Below are 15,677 nucleotides of genomic sequence, written 5' to 3'. Positions count from 1 at the left end.
CCACTCCAATTGCCTAGTTCAAACATTATAGTGTTACCTAACATCACCGTATTATCAAAGTGATACTTGTCGTAAGAAGCGATTAAAAGGGGTGGAAATCGGCTAGTAAGCAACCTGCAAAATTTCGAAATTTTACTATTACCGAAACGTCAACAAAGCCTCGGATAGGGGTTGACTTCACTCCGAAGAGCTTTGGCTACCGAAAATGGACTACGATTGGTTTATGAAATATGCGCATGCTCCTCGATAACTGTATCAAAAATCCCCACAATGCTCGCTTTCTCCGACTCGAGCGAGAATTCTAACAATATAAGCCGGACATTCTGGATTTAAGCGAACCTAAACGGTGAGACTCTGCAGCAAACTCCTCTCTTTCTTGCCATACAAATAACAATGTGTAGTAGCACCCGCAAATCCGGTGTCAGACTGTTTCTGACGGCTACCGCAAGGCGCGCTTCTTTCAGCTGGGAGCCGGTTGCTAACAGAATTCTGACTGCAGGATTCCGGTCTATATTAAAGAGCGTCACAAATATACAGTGCTACGCCAACGGAGACTTCCGATATTGCAAAGAAGGATTCTTTCTAAGAGCAATTACACGCAGTTCAAGAGGGATTTTCTAAGGGTGACATCCTGATGGAGTCCGGTGATCTGAATGCCAAGGTGGGTTCTGTCAACATGCTCGGACATGCGATTGGAAAGTACGGTCTTGGCGACCGTAGCGATAATTATGGGAGGTTTGCTTGCAACTTGTAAGGTGGAAGTGACAATGGATTGTTCACACATTAAGAAGGGGCGACAATTGTATCGCTGGCTGCACTTTGCAACGAAATCCACTGCTACCACCAGTGAAATTTGAACTTTGTTTACAATGTAGATAGCATATTTAAAATGACTTGGCGTCAGTCCCTCCTACGGGTGCAATTGTATTTGTTGTAACTGTGTTCTGTTTGTAATTAAAAGTGAGAAACAACTTTATGTCCGAAAAGGGACTTTTCAAACATTTTTTTTTTTTCAAATGCGTTTTCCTAAAAATGACGTTCTTCACAATTGCGGGAATTCGAACTCAAAAGCACCCATCATTATAAAACTTGGAGGTATGATTCCTCGCAAAATTGTAAAGAATATGAACCAACATTTGGAATGATATCTTATTTTTAAGGATCCTTTTTCTTGTATAATTTGTGAAAAAATGGTGAAAATTGCAATATTTTTTTCAATACCTGTAAAATATTTAATTTTGACTATTTTCACCTGCATTGAAATTCCTATTTATAGAAAATAAGTTAATAATATAAAATTGGAGTTATTATCAATTTTGCAATTGGAGAACTCTAGTTACGACCTTTAGTGGATTAATGCCGCGTAAATTTGTTATTTTTGATTTAGCTTCTTCAAAAAAATCTCATCTGTAAAAGAAAGAGAACAGGATTGGTCTATACAAGCCAGAGATGAAGGATCGTATGTATAAAAGGAGTAATTCCGTGGAGGTTCATAAAGAACAGAGCCCTAATCCGAAGAAATTACCCTTCACCCAGCTCGGGGCAAAAATAGTTGAGCTTTCCGAATTTATCAAGCCAAAGCACAACGTGCACCAAGCCATCAAGAGTGTAGTAGGGGCTATCAGTGTCCTCTATAACACATTGCTGGAGGACGAAAGAAATTCCAAGGAGAAGCTGAAGCCTACTGCGCCAACAATGTCACAGGTCACTCAAGTGACGCCTAACCATAATGCTATGGAATTACGGCAAAATAAGAGAATACGAAAAAAGGATGGAAGGGGGGTGCAACAGTCCCTTAAGCGAATAAAAGGAACACAGGCAATTCTGAAAAGGGGAACCAAAAGTTAAGAAAGGAGAAAACACATGGCTAATGTGCAAGTGTCGGCTAGTGTAGGAAAACCCAAGTGGAACGATTAGAATTAGGGTTACCAACAAAAAGGAGGAATAATAATCGTTGGCACATATTGGATCAGCGCCTTGAAGTATGTTAGAGCCCTTCATTCAAGGCCGTCACGGTACACTGCAGCACACTATAAGAGGCAATGTGGTCAGCATTACGCTCGCCCGAGATTATTACCCTCATTTGACTCAGGTACTCATTCACAGCTAAGTCGACTGGTATCCGACGTCAAAACTTGATACAAATCCCAGTGCTACCAGTGAGATTTAAACCACGACCTTCCGTACGATAGCCTTGTCCTCTAATCACTCAGCTATTCGGAAAAGGAAAAAAGGAAAGCAAAAGTTCGAATTCACCAAGAGGCTATAATTATCTCTGGTAAGGGCAATCTATCCTATGCGAAGATACTTAAAAAGGGCAAAGCTGATCCCGACCTAAAGGATCTGAGCAGAAATGTCAACAGAATCCCCAGAACTCAGAAAGGGAATCTCATATTCGAGCTGGAAAAATCCAGCGTGAGCAAAACTGACAGCTTTGCCACTCAGGTTAAAAACCTACCTTGCCTTGAAGGAACAATTCAAGTAGGAAAAACTTGCGGAGGAGTCTATTGTCAGTTTGAGAAGGGCCAACAGCAATACTCAAACGGTCAAAATATGATTAAAAGTGGAGACAGCGCAGAAGTTAGTGGCCGCCGGAAAGGTTCGGATTGAATGAGTTGTCTGCCGTTTGAAAGAATAGAGACGTTTCAAATGCCTCATGTTTGGATGCACCAACGCCATTGATCGATCCGATCAATGCAGAAGGGAGTGCAATGGGGGCCCTAAATGCCTATTGTGCGAAGAAAAGGAGGGTCGAGATAGCCAACACATTGCCTTAAGTGGTAAATGCCTGGAATTCAGGAAAGCGTTCACTGCGATGAGAAAATTAGGTTTATTCAAATAAATTTCAATCATTGCAGGGTCGTTCAGGATTTGCTTGAACAGACCACCTATAAGTCGGAGACCGAAATTGTGTTAATAACTGAACTTTATAGAAACCGTCACTGTGGCGAATGGACTACAGATTTGACTAGTGGAGTTGCGAGATTGGCGTACGGTCGACAAGCCTATGGATCAAGGAACTAGTGGCTTTGTGTGGGCGAAAATAGGTGATGTATAGCCTGGCACTGTCTGAATTCGAGGAAAAGCTTGACAATCTTTTTGATTTTTGGTTGTCTCCTGGGACCCAACAAGTTAACAGTCCAAAATAGGGACCTGATACCACCCATGAAGTGCGCCAACAGGACTAATGGCAGGTACTTACCCTATGTTGCCAGAAACACACTATCGTTCTTGGCAAAAAAAGGTTAAATACGTATATATTAAGTTCGATTCTTTATTACCAAGACGACACACTTACAAACACTTTAGTGTCAGAGCCTAACCGAACAGGCTGGACACGTGTTGCAAGCACGACAAATGTTGGTCATTAATGTTTTAGGTTATGGACATTTAGTCCTTATTGAGTTGGTAATAATTACTTGAGTTTGATAATATTTAATTTAGGAGCTGATATAGGTAAGTGCTTCAAGTCATTATCGTGGTTTGATAATGATGAACAGGATACGTTTAGGTTCCAGCATACGAAGTGCTGAGATCCGAAAAACCGGATGCATTGTAGAATGTCGGGTATACTAGGGTGGAGATCCAGAACACCTGGCTGAGGTCTCCGTTCAAACAGCTGAACCGGCTGGGTGTGGCTTTCATCCAAACGGATTCACACCCATTCACACCCACTAAAAACCACCCCCGGTCTCTCCAGCCCCAGCCCCGCGGGACCACTATTGAGGTATTACTTCGCGGGGTAGGTTTGCTCTTAGGCACTCATCCTTCTCCTATTTGCAGCTTTCCTCCTTCTTTGTTCCTTCAGCAACTCCTCCTGCATTTGGATGATTGCGGAGCCAACCGCAAGCCACTTCTCCTCGGACTCCAGCATCTCAGTAACCAAGCTCTCCGGGGTCCCGCTCCTGCCCAGCACCTGGTTTAAGCTCCGTCTCTCCATCGCAAATCGTGGGCAGTGAAACATCACATGCTCTGGATCCTCCGGTATGCCATCGCATCTGGGACAGTTCGGAAAATCATCCAACGCAAAGCGGTGCAGATACTGCCTGTAGCAACCACCGTGTCCCGTGAGGAACTGGGTAATGTGGTAGTTGGTCTCCCCATGTTTTCGCTCAAGCCACACCCTAATGTTGGGAATGAGCCTGTGCGTCCACCGACCTTTCACAGACTCGTCCCATCTGCGTTGCCAGAAATCAAGCGACTCTGACCTTGCCGCATTTCTACGCTGTGCATGCCCCTCCATATGTCTTGCATTGTACAGGACACTCATTTCTTTGGCCAGAATGTCAACCGGGATCATGCCTGCCACCACCAATACTGCCTCATCTGATGTGGTTCTAAAAGCACTGCAAACCCTCAAAGCCATCCGCCGGTAAACCGAGTTCACCTGCTTCCGTCTCTGAGAGTTTGCAAGCGCCTCTGCCCACACAGGCGACGAGTAGAGCAGGATGGAGCGCACCACTCCGGTTAGCACCAACCTCCGGCAATGTTTCGGCCCACCAATATTTGGCAACATTTTTGCAAGTGCCGTGGTGGCACTGGCTGCCTTTTGGCATGCATACTCTAGGTGCTCCCTAAAACTCAATTTGGTGTCAATTATTACCCCCAGGTATTTGATAGCCGGCTTTGATACGACCGTATGTCCACCGACCTCCACTTTTACAGTGTTATTTTTTCTGCGTTTCATTATTAAGACCGCTTCCGTTTTCGCGTCCGCCAAGGTCAGCCCGGCGTTTTCTAGCCAGGACTTTACCGCTCTCACTGTTTCTATTGCGTAAACCTCCACATCTTCTGGGTGTTTTGCTGCAACAACCACAGCTAGGTCATCAGCAAAGCCGACAATCGTAGTCCCCTCTGGGACGGGAAGAGCAAGCACCCCATTATACATGATATTCCACAACAGGGGACCAAGTACCGATCCCTGTGGTACGCCGGCTGTGACAATGTACTCTTTGGGGCGGATGAGGTCCCGTACCAGAGAGTCCTCTCTGAGAGGTAGTTTTCCACCAAATTCGCTAAGTATCCGGGGACACCTATGTCAGCCAACGCCCCTTTAATTCTATTCCAGTTGGCCGAGTTGAATGCGTTTTTGACATCCAACGCCACCACAGCACAGCAGCCGCCAGAAATCAGTGCACCTTTTGCCAGGTTTACCACCATGCCAATTGCGTCCACCGTAGAGTGGGCGCGTCGGAAACCAAACTGGCGTTCCGACAAACCATTGCTGGCTTCGACGATGGGCAGGAGTCTGTTGTAGATGATTCTCTCCATCATCTTCCCCATTGTATCCAACAGGCAGATAGGACGATACGACGCTGGGTTTCCAGGTTGCTTGCCAGGCTTCGGAAGCAACACCAACTTTTGCTTTTTCCACTGGGCAGGGAATATTCCTTCTTTTAGGCACGCCTCAAAGGTATTGGCGAAAAAGTCGGGCCTAGTTTTCACTGCCAGTTTCAAAGCTCGGTTGGGGATGCCATCCAAACCTGGGGCCTTGTTGTCACCGAACCTACCATATACTTCCCGCAGCTCCTCCACAGTTACAGGCGGTATTATGCCGTCATTTGGCTATTTTCGTGGTGAGGGAACAGAGTGGTAACAATCTGTTTCTATATATATATATATAAAAGGTCATAAATCATGCAGGGATCTCTGCTCAAGAAGATTTGTTTAAGGTTAAAAAACTTTTTATACCATCTTTATTTAACCCGAAACCGGGCATAATCCTTACACCAAAAAATTATGTGTTCGTAGGTTTCCCTAACCTTGCAAGTGTTACATTTAACCGATTCTATGTCGCTTTACCTCTTGAGAAAGACTTTATTATATGTGTGATTGGTCTGAAGACATGAATGTTTGAGAAAAATTGTCCTTTGACCCATGATTTTGCCAGAAAGGCATCCTCACATTTTCTATAGCTGTGTTTCTGAGTTGCTTTAAGAACATCCCCAGGGGAGGGTTCGACCAATCTCGTAGGACCAGATCCCAGAGCCTTACAAGCCTCAACATGAGCAAGTTAGTTTAATAGGTACCCCGAATGAGCCGGGCACCATCGAACTTACAAAAGAGGTCAGAAGCAAAGGCATATATTTTACCCACTAGGCGATGCAATAGCGCAGTTTGTTTGAGTAATTTATAGGTCTGTAATGATAGCAACTTTCTTCGCACCCATTCTGAAGGCCACATTGATGGCCTGAAGAACGGCAAAAAGTTCAGCAGCCAAGACTGAACTCACTTTCAAAGAAAAACGTGAGACGTGCGTCCCCTGGGGACCAATTCTATGTTTGACAATCTTATTCTCGACGCAAGAGGATAAAGTCCAAAGGTGACTTCAATGCTTGGGCGCTGCGCTTGAGTGGGGTAGCAAAGAAGCAAATACGAGAGGGCGCAGTCTATTAGAGGCTTTTGGCTTCCGAAGTGAGGAACTGTCTCAATCGTCAACCTGCCCTTCGTCAGCACTGCACTGGTACGTGGTATGTCGAGGAGAATGAAGCAAAGACCATGAAGCAATCCTCTTTGAACTATGGGGGGAGCTGCAAGATAGAAAACCATCATGCCTAAAACCGAGAAAGTTGTCAGGCTGGTCTGCAAAAGCTTTGGATGTGCAGATCTTCATAAAGGGAGGTTACACCAACCTAATAAAGGAGGAGCCTCTACAGAAAAAGTTCTTCATCTGGCACAATGCAACGCCAAAGCATGTAACACTTCCATACCTATGTGATGTAAGAAGTCTTTAGACTGTCACGGTATGTGATATTGCCAGTCCACTGATAGTTCCTCTGATCCCAGCCTCTTTACCTTACCTTCTCTCTAACGAGTTTTATGGAAAGTCGGAGCAGCTAAAGTGCCAAACTCCAGGCTAACCGACTTTGGGAGTAGCAATTGCTTAAACTCCACAAGAAATACATAGTGTGATTTTGGGAGCAGTAATTGCTTAAACTCCACAAGAAACACGTAGTGTGATCCTGGGAGCAGCAATTGCTGAACTCCACAAGAATTAAACACGTCGTGATTACCTTTGATAGTTCTGACGAACTATATATTTCTCAATTCATGTTTCCTATTTTATACAAAATTTACATATACTTAGTAGGCCTGTACTTTTAGATGCATATGAATGTACAGTATATGGGAGAAAATATTACGTAGTAAGCAATGATTATGTGGATAAGTTTTACAGTATTTTACACCTAGGAGATGCACATTCCCCGGTAGAAAACCCAACTATTGGTGGATTGATGAATTGGCCAGCATTTGATCAGTCTGTCACCGAGCCAGACGAATGGCTCAGAGGGCAGTAGGCAGGATCGATCAGAGGCGAAAAGAACACGCATATAAAAAGGTCAAAACCCTCTCGCTGGCCATTCAGCGGAGCAAGAGGAAATGTTTTAAAGAGCTTTGCTCAAAAGCGGACGTAAACCCGTCCGGTAGCGCCTATAGAAGGAAAGGAAGAACCTAGAAGCGCCGATTTTCATCAACTTTAAAGAAGGGGCACCACCCTCCCCTTTTCACCTTCCACTTTGAAAAGTCAACCCTCACCATAATTTATAAATGTACTCATAGAAACATCTGGGAAATGTTTGGAGCTACAAAGAAATGTCACCACTTAAATAAATTCTATCGCGGCTATTCAAGGCATCCACTCAATAATGAACATAAATGAAATACGTTTCCAATTTTTGTCATGAAATATCGTCTGTTATACAAATGTGCTATTCACATTGGCAACGCCACCACATACTGGAGAATTCTGTTATACTGGATTTGTTTCTCAGCTCACTATCAAACGTCAACGTCAAAATTCCGATAAGTGTCAAAGGCGTCAAAGAGAGTTCTTTCGCCATTCGCTTCAGTTGGTTGTTTTAAGTTTTGCGGCTTCGCGTGTGTTTTCGGTGTTTTTAATTAGCGCTTTTCAGTCTCGAAAAGAGGTGAATTCCTCATTAGTCCGGAACAGATAAGGAAACAAAGAAGAGTGAGTCAATTTTAAGGTTTATGCGTTGTCGGTTTGCGGTGCACAAAGAACCCTTTGTGCGGCCGATAAGGTGAAAAGAACATTCTGAGCGGTCTCAAGGCCGTCAAGCTGCACGGAAAAAAACAATGAATGCCAGTGAAGTAGTCGTAGTCTTGCTCGCCTTTTCGGAATCTATAAATAAACTGATGTTTACCGAGCACGGTTCCTGTAAGATGTTTGGAAATGTTTTTCAAGTCATTTCAATTCAGGCTCGCCGGTAGTGATCTTGGGGTGTTTGAACTGCTTGGCGCGGCTGGTTACTCCATTGCTCTACTTACCGCCGTCGAAATGTGTAATTACAAGTTCCAGCTGAGTGGCTTCCCTCCAACGCCCACGCAGGCTGATGAAGTGTAGTCTCCGACGGCGCCGACCGTAGAAAGTTCAAAATCTTATTCTTCAAATGGAGGCAGAATGACTAAATCCGGTCGCCGGCCTGTCGATGTACTGCTGACGTTATTGAAAATTTCGCGCAAATGCTTGGAAATATGACTTCACTGAGAGCAACCCAATCTTCCACATATCAGCGCGTGCGGCTCGCAACAAAGCAATGCCATCGTTGGGTCCCTGGCTTAGGGTGTGAGCTCATCGCTTTTATATTCGCACCCAATGCGTCCGCTCGTTGAGAATTGGCGAGGTGCTGTTTGCATACACAATTCACGTTCACTCTACGTCACTTTTGGCCAACATGTTGTCTGCTGGCTGATATTGACCTCTAACAGTCACCCAAGAGCCAACTTCGAGCATTACCAGGTGCGCTCTTATCAGCGCGCGAGTGGCGGTAGCCCAATAGTATCAGGAAAACGCGCCTCTGTCGATTTTCCCTGCAGGTAGCAACTATGCGTGTGTATTTTCCTTGCATTACAATGACGAAATTTACATCAGGAATGGGTTGCGCTTATTGGATTTCCCGTTTGAAGCGAAGAATTTAGAAAATTCCCTGGTGGAAATGTAGGGAATGGATTAACGTTTGTTAAAGCACTTTCTAGGGCTGGAATAGTGTGAGGTAAAATGTGGCTCCCTGGAAAAAGTTGTTGCTTAACAGAGTTTTCAAAATAGCAAAGACTAGACAAGATTTAAGAGTGTCTTGCCGTATAGTTGAAATAAATTTCAGATCAACTTGAAAAGGTAGGAAGCTGTTACTATTTGCGGAGCTTCAATGAGCAGAGATAAAGAAGCGGCTTCATTGGTTCTCCACTGAGTGTCCCAGACAATTCTGGCATGCGTTTGCGTGGCCCTAAAACATTTTCCGGCCGGTTACCTCGAACAGTACTTCGAACGAATTTATACGTGTACAACGGAAGAGTAACCAAGCGTTGCGGTGTGCAGGATTTTGTGGAGTTTCTTTGCTTCGTCAGTGTATAAAAATTTGAGAAAAAAAAGTAAATTGTAGATATCACGCGAATTTAAACTTTTCTACACAAAGAGAATGGTTATCAGCAAAAATGTGAGACGTGTAGCTCGATGTGCTTTACTGAGTCGCAATTACTATGGTTACACAAAGTATCGATGATCTTACTGATATGCAGACTTTTGAAGGGATGTGTAGATTAACCAGATTAGCGGTGAGAGAGAGCGGTACTAGAGCCAATTCGGCTCAAACCCCGTAAACTAAACCAGCTACAGCACTTCACAAGCACAGAAATACACTGAACTTATTTGTGAAATACTTATCAATGGCACCAGTGCACACTCGCATTTAAGTGAAGATACTTTGTTGGTTAGCTTTCCACTTAGATGGTGAAATACTTTGTTGATGTGGAATCGCTTCCTTCCGCAGTTGAATGTCCCAATCTGAATCAATTGTCCTTACGGAGTAAAAGCATCGAATATATTCGGTATTCATGTCTGAAAATTGTCGGTCATTTATGAGGTGTCATCTCTAATAAAACCAAGGACAAAAACCTGGACCAAACGGAACATTATGCTTGATTTTGCACTGCAATGCATTACATCGTCTTCATTGCAGAACCCTGTTGATTCTGGTGCAGTTTCTAGATGATTTTGATAATTTTGCATCTGAAAAAGTCAATCGAAGAAGAACATAAGGTCCCCCCAAAGGCCATCATGGAAAGGTTTTTGCGAAGAAACTAACTCGAGTTAGGCGGCGCGATGGTCGAGATGGTTGAGGCGTCAGTTTCACGATCTCGACATCGTGCTCCGGGTTCGAATCCCAGCTAAAACCATGAATGTTTGTCACTCGCCCTCGTCTTTTAAAGAAAACTCACTCCAGGCGGCGTTGAAGTTCACAGAAAGCGATGAGGGAACAGCAAACATTTGCTTAGTGTAAGTCCTAGGCATTATTGAAAATGACAGCTCAGATCCAGCAGTCATATGCAACTCAAAGATTGAGATTTGGCATGCAAACTATAGTCACTTGAGCGAATTAGATGGGCATTTTAGCTCGTTCCATAGATACAAATCTGCGGGTCCAAGCGACATATTTTCTGCCTTATTAGTAAAGGGAATGGATGCCCTAGGTCTACATACCCGGGATATACATATATATAATTGGCATTCACTCCGTGGTGGCGAATAGCCCGTTGATCACGCCTACGCATTATCATTCACGGTTCGCTGAAATACGCTTCAACTCCTTCCAGGACTTACCGAAACGCCCGCACTCGTCATCTACTGCTTTACTTCATGTGCTTTTTGGTGAAGTGCTCTGCTGCACTGCATGTCGTAACCAACGATGTGATTGTCGCTCCTCCTTAATGGGTGATCTATCCACTGCTACTTCCGCTTTCCAGTCACATCAATCATGCGTAATTGGCCGGTGCGTCAACCACGTTCTTTGTTTGAACTAGTGTCAGCCCAGCGTACCTCGATGACATGTCGCAGACAAGTGTTCACGAAGGTTTTTAGCTTTTGAGTAACAGTGGGGATCACTTTCCATGTGCTACTCTCACATAGCAACACAGGAGGAATTTGGAAATTGCCCTTTCAGATTTTACACAAGGCAGCGAAGACGGACTAATGCTGTTAATGCAACGGACGACAACACGTTCCATGCTATCGTATGCAGAAACCAGGCTTCCTAGATATACATATTGATCAACGCCTCCAATGCTTTACATATTAATACAGATAAGAGTCCGATAACCCGTAAGGCTGAGAACCCTGGTTTTGTTGGTATTTATCTTTTTAAGGTTTTGTGTGAACACAAAACCTTATTAAAATCGGTTTACTGTCTGTCCGTCTGTCTGTCTGTCCGTCACATGCATTTTTCTCGGAGACGGTTATAGCGATTGGCACCAAATTTGGTAGAAAGGTGGGAACTATGAACGCTCACGCATATAGTGAGTTACATCCTTTTACGATGAATTTAAGGGGGGGTCCCCATACATGCAAAAGAGGGGTGTACATTTTTTTTTTATCAAATATAATCATGTGGGGTATCAAATTAAAGGTCTCGGTTAGTACTTTTCGAAGCCGGTCTTAGTTTTGACTTTTGTTAAAAAGGTGGGGAGTGCGGGGGGTCGAAAGTGGTCATTTTTTTAACGAACCCATTCTCAGGAACTACCAAACCGAAAAATCTGGAAAAAATCAGGGGGCTGCCACTATATGGTGCCTAGGCTCTGAAATACCCTCCATATCGATAATTGTTCAAATAAAGTTAATAATAGTATATTACTATAATTTTTAGTAATTGACAGGAAAACCCCCCTTAAGTTCACCCTAGAATCACAAAGTTTTGCAACAATATAGGCTACAGTATAGAGCATGATTCTGTCAAATTTGATGAAAATCGTACTATTAATAACAAATTTATATTAGGTCAAATCTATCGCTCCTCTGCAAGTTCAAGACTATGAATGTCAATATCACTTGAAAGTGGCTATTTCACATAATATATGCATATTTTATGTGCCACGTGCTAATGGGACAAATGCACACCCAAGTCTCTTTATAAAAGAAATACACAAAACCTTTCATACCTGAAGCGTCTAGCTTCCGGTTTCCCGACTTGTTTTTTTTTGCGTTAGAGAGCACGCAGCTACCACTCCTATCTTCCCACTCAAAACGGATTCCCTTCCTTGGGGTCTTGACGATCATCCCCTTTTTCCACTCACTGGGAAAAGTCGGCGATTCCTAAGATTTCTGAACGAATGATAGTAACAGATCTACAGTTGCGACGATAAATAACTCTGCGGGGAAACCGTCGAGCGCAGTTTCTTTATTCCGTTTGAGTGCATTGAAGTAACCCGGTATCCGCATGTAAGGGTGACCAGCCACAACTGACCAAATGTGATACGGCTAAGAATCGTGGTGAAGTTCACATCCTTTACAGGAGCATCGAAAGGCTTGCAACCATACGCAAGTTCTTTTTCAAGGTTTTGTGTGAAACAAAACCTTATTAGAATCGATTCGATCGCTGTCTGTCTGTCTCACCGGAATTCGGAAACTGCTGGACCGATTGTCATGAAAATTGGTGAGAGCGTATGGTCGCCAAGTGGCGCCATTTTGTGTTGAGTTTAAGGGGGGCTTCTCATACATGTGTATGGAGAGTGCAACATTTTTTTACAGAATGTGGCCATGTGGGGTATCAAATGAAAGGGCCTCAATTAGTACTTTTCGAAACTGGCCCCATATTTGGGTGAAGCATAGGGTGTGATGGCTATAAATATGACCCCCAAAAAATGTAACAGGTCTCGTTCTCAGAACCTATCCAACCGAAAAGCCTGAAAAAAATCACAGTGATGTATCTTTACGAAAACTAAGCCTCGAAATGCATCCGGTTCCGATATCTGCACAAATAAGTTAATATTAGTATATTTCCACATTTTAGAAATTTACCCGACAAGCCCCCTTATGCCCACCTCAGAATTACAAAATTTGGCATGGGTGTAAGGTATAACATAGTGCCTAATTTGGTCAAGTTTGATAATCCAACTATTATTAACAAAGTTATAGGGGATGAAACTGCCACATTTTGTGAATTCCATGCATTGTACAGCGTGTATGAGGTCATCAGCACATCAGTTCGTCAATACCACAACGAAGTAAAGTCATATGAATGGGGGCGCAAAGAATTATTTTGGTTTAGTTTTTTAGCATTTATGTATGAATATCAATTACTCCAAACAGATATATGTGTATGTGGGTATATAGTATATGCGTGATAATGAGGTTTGCGGGTAGTGTCTAATTCAGATAGATATTTGTACATTAAATCAGTCGTATTTATTGTACGTACTATATATGTATATATGTATGCTTTTGTGCACGAGTTAAACCGAAAATATGGGTACGATCAATTTATACATGTGCATGTGTACAGTATTCGGAAATAGTTTTTTTGTTTAGGCTGAGAATAATATCTATGGCTGTAATATGTACATATGCTTTGTAGTCTGGAAAAATATGAAGAAATTTGTTGGATTTGTAGCTATATACGGATAGAAAAATGTGGGTTGAAGTTTCTTACATAAGACGAACACAAAACCTTTATACCCGAAGCGCGAGCTTCCGATATTCCGACTTGTCTCAGTCATCATTGCGATGTGCGGCATCTTTCGCTTGCTTGACTAGCGCACTGTACAATCATGATGGAACCTGGACCGGAATTTCGCGGTCAAAATCCATTTGATAGTCAATAGTGTAGCCGTTAGGTCACTCCCTATCCGAGTCGTTATTGATGTTTCGGTAACAGGGAAGCTTTGGAATTAGCTGGTCGCTTTCTACCATTTTCAGTCGACTTTTATGTCAAGCAGAGAAGACTTTGAGTGTCTTCTTAAGTACCAATTCAAAAAGCTAGTATGCCTAGCAGAAAGGCAAATCCACGGAAGCGGCACTCGACGAACTTACGGCATGAATTGAAAAGGCGATATCCGAGAAGGAATACGTTTTGAGTGCATGCACAAGCATCGAAGATACCTCCAAGTACGCCTCTTTCGCAGCGATTTGTAAGACGGCAAGAGAACATGGAATCGATGTGTTGTTAATCGGTTGACCTCTTTTCATGCTGCAGTAAATGGAAATCAAAATTATGGGCGGACAGAATCTATTCGAGCGATATGTCTTAGGCGCTTCTCACAGGGAGGGTTTCTAGATCCGTTATTACGGATCAGTATGTGACCGTATGTGAGGATAACTCTGTAGATAAATTATAGTTAGTTACTCCAGACCAAACCCACAATGAATGCTAGAAAAATTGGACTACATTTGATAAGAACGTTCTTAGCAAGGAGTCACTTCACGTCGTTGCTCTTATGGAGAATTTTCCTCTAAAAAAAGGGACATTGTCTGCTTGACGGCTCGAGCAATTGTTTGAGCGCATTAACAACTAGTAGTAGAACATATTGAATGAAGGAAAAGTTTAAGTTTTCACTAATATTTGACAAAAAACTAACTTTTTATCGAGGTGGCGGTAAGTTTTCTGTAGATTTTTGTATTTGGATTTGTAGTTTAGGGTCACCTCATTTTCTTCCTCACATTCGCTGCAAATTCCAAGTCCACGTTCCTGATTTTTTCCAGGCTATTGAGCCCTACTGCGGTTTTCATGTCAGCTTTCTCAACGGATAATGAGAATGTAGCTTTGGCTTTTTTTTCAAGGAATTTCAAATCGATTCATGGGTGTACGGTTGGTCACCTTTCCAAACAACAATGATACACCTCAAATTTTGCTGTCAACTCATGTAGTGCTGTCTTTGTATCGTCGCCGTTCTGGCATTCTGCTAAGGGAGGAATGATATCATTGGAACCCACATATCTTCATGTAGGGAATACATTCATTTTCATTTAACCCATTTAAATGGCATAATTTCGACAGGTTCTTTGCACACACCAGAAATTTCAGCGATATTTATGTATGCCTGAAAATCATAAACAATTTCCACATAGCCAACTTGAAATAGATATCACGAGGAACTATCCTGGAAGATTATGTGGAGTCCAAGACTCTCTGTCAATGGTGTAGTCATGACCCCCTCAATTTCTTGAACAAAATCGATCCTGGAAAAGCCAATGAGAAGACATTCAAACGAGCCAATACACCAACCCCATAATAGTATTGGGACTCTCGGTGATTAGAATGATGATGGGGATGACAATCGTCACTTGGTGGAAAAAGTCAAAAATTTTCTCCTCTTCTCGTTACTTTAAATAAACTTGTAAGATGGAAAAATCTATTCAACCTTTCGACATCAAGAAAAACTATACTCAAGACAAAAATAAGATAAAAATTTGTAGTAATCTCTTCATTATCTAAAAGTTGTGGTCCGATCTGTTGTGAACATTGAACGTTGATAAGAAATGTTTGGGCAGAAACTAAGGGTAATTTTAGAATTTCTTGGAGGCAATCTTATAATTCCTCATATATGAAAGCAAATGTGCACTGTTACTCTCGAAACAGTCAACTTGTCATGAGCTGCTGCTTCAGTGAGGGATCTGGGAGTGATCGCTATGAAAATAATTTACATTCCTGCAAACTGAACTTCTCGATTCGGAGAAATTGTTAGTTCGTTCAGAACTCCTTATCACTTTTGGTTGACGGAACGAATGGCCCTAGTATTCGATACAAAGTTCAAAAATTGTCACTCAGTGCTCGAGTTTACATTATAATCATTCACATAGCAAGTATTCATGTGACGATTGTAATGACGGCCTTCTGGGCAATAATATTCTAGTCATGAATAAAAAAATCACAATTACACTCGAAAACACGCAG

The 15,677-nt window shown here is 42.7% G+C and overlaps 2 protein-coding genes across 2 annotated transcripts in view; one reads left to right on the top strand and one right to left on the bottom strand.

Annotated features, from left to right (window-relative positions):
- The window catches only part of LOC119654687 (cytochrome b5 reductase 4), a 126,220-nt gene extending 116,542 nt beyond the window's left edge, over positions 1-9,678 (bottom strand). Inside the window, 1 exon segment of the mRNA XM_038060197.1 lies at positions 9,525-9,678. The gene's annotated coding sequence lies outside the window, so the exon portion shown is untranslated.
- Positions 7,729-15,677, top strand: part of LOC119654688 (fatty-acid amide hydrolase 2-like) — a 43,297-nt gene continuing 35,348 nt past the window's right edge. The window contains exon 1 of the mRNA XM_038060198.1: positions 7,729-7,969. The gene's annotated coding sequence lies outside the window, so the exon portion shown is untranslated. The remainder of the gene's footprint in view (positions 7,970-15,677) is intronic.

Source organism: Hermetia illucens, chromosome 4 (assembly GCF_905115235.1).
Source record: "Hermetia illucens chromosome 4, iHerIll2.2.curated.20191125, whole genome shotgun sequence".
In the NCBI taxonomy this organism is placed as follows: Eukaryota; Metazoa; Arthropoda; class Insecta; order Diptera; family Stratiomyidae; genus Hermetia; species Hermetia illucens.
This window is presented reverse-complemented; position numbering and strand designations above follow the sequence as displayed.